At 41.3% G+C, this 1,761-nt stretch overlaps 1 protein-coding gene across 1 annotated transcript in view; it reads right to left on the bottom strand.

Annotated features, from left to right (window-relative positions):
• The window catches only part of GSTA4 (glutathione S-transferase alpha 4), a 72,021-nt gene that overhangs the window by 11,873 nt on the left and 58,387 nt on the right, over positions 1–1,761 (bottom strand). The window lies entirely within an intron of this gene.

Below are 1,761 nucleotides of genomic sequence, written 5' to 3'. Positions count from 1 at the left end.
TGGGGGTTGCGATCCGTTGCCGGTCACGAAAAAAGACAAAAAGGAAAAAAAAAAAAAAGATAGGATCATGGTAATAAAATAATCCTCATTACAAAACCCACCTTCTGCTGTGTAAAGATAATTATCAAAGCAATAAAACTCTCCCACATAGTAGTATCATAATGACTGTGCAAAGAAAATAAAAGTGCTTTGGTAGGGTTGCCCAGGGGAATATTTAATTTGGCAAACAGAAGGAATCCACAAATCCTTTGTTGGACTAGAAACACGACAGTTCAAGAGAAGGGCATTATTCTTATGTTTGCCTAAGAAGTAAATCCAGGTCCACCTGCCTTACTATCCTAAATGTTCTATATATTTGCAATTTTGCAAAGTCTCACTTGCAAGTTTAAGACTTTAAACACAGCTCACCCATTGGTCCCAGCAACACTGAATGAGGAGGAAGAGGAAGGAGACGAAGGAGGGAGGAGGAGGAGACAGCGTGCTATTTGGTGCCCAGTCACAAAGTAACTCATGAACAATAAACTAATGCATGTGAAATCACTGAAGGAAGTGTACATTTAGGTTCTGATTGGCGGGCATTGACAATTGCTTTCCCAGTTGGAGGTTCATGAGAGGCATGCCACCACGCAGATACGTTGTTTTTTTTTTCATTGCTGAAGTGGGCCCCCAAATATGTGACCCTACCAAATTTAAATTCAGTATAATCGGGTGTTGACTCCAGTATGTATCACACTAATACATCCTTTTTAGTAGAAAAAAACAACTTTAGTGTGATCTCCTACACACCACCTGGCACTGGTATGGTTCTATTTCCAGATTGCCCAGAATGATACCACTATTCTTTTTCTTATGCCATCAAATTCTCTGCCCTCCTTTTCTAAACTCTTGAATATTATCTTTCTTTAAAGACATGTCCTTTAGGAACTAATGAACAATGCCTGAAATGTCTCCTGAGCACACAAAGAAAGCACAATAAGAACAGAGTGCTCGCACAAAGTAACTTATTTAAAAATGCTTCCCCAGTGAGAACGTTTATGAAGATTTATAAGGTCAGTACTAACCTGACAAAGTCCAAGCTCCTCTCTGCTCTCCTCAGTTCCAACTCCTGTTGTGTATGCAAGTTGCTTAAATATTGACAACCCTTGCTCTCCCAAGGGGGTGCGGCCCTAGACAGAACAGCCACACCCACAGCTTTTAAGGCTCCAGAGTTCCATGCCAGACTAGAAAGAAAATGACAAATCAACAATGTTTCATCTCAAGTAAATAAATAAATGCGTACAAACAAGGGATTAAATTATAAATGCACAAATAAATGCACACAAACAAGGGATTTCAGGCCTATCTGGCTACCCTGGAATGTCACTGGGGACCAGGCTTCTTTGAACACTGCTTGCAGAGGGTTTCATCAAAAAGGCTGCAGGGTTCATAGCAGATGAAAAAACCTTGTGAGAGGAGGAGGAGCATGTCACTGGAGGGTGGTGTCAAGAAAGGGGACTTGATAGAATAAGAAGCAATCTAAATTTGTAAAAAGGACTAAATTATGAATACCATTGCCAAATTCAATAGGGCCAAAGAATCTGACAGAGTTGTCCTAGGCCTGGGTGGGAAGGTCTCAGCTGTATTACCTGGGGCATTTGCAAATCCTTTTCTTCTTGGCAGCACTTCAGCCTTTCTCTCTAGCCCAAGGCCCTTTCATGCATTGTTCTTCTGCTTGGAACACTCTCCTTTCCCCTACTCCATGTGTCCTATGCTTCCTCTACC

The sequence above is a fragment of the Galeopterus variegatus genome, unplaced genomic scaffold, assembly GCF_000696425.1.
Source record: "Galeopterus variegatus unplaced genomic scaffold, G_variegatus-3.0.2 Scaffold13, whole genome shotgun sequence".
Lineage (NCBI taxonomy): Eukaryota > Metazoa > Chordata > Mammalia > Dermoptera > Cynocephalidae > Galeopterus > Galeopterus variegatus.
Note: the sequence above shows the minus strand (reverse complement) of the source record. Positions and strands in the feature narration are given on the sequence as shown.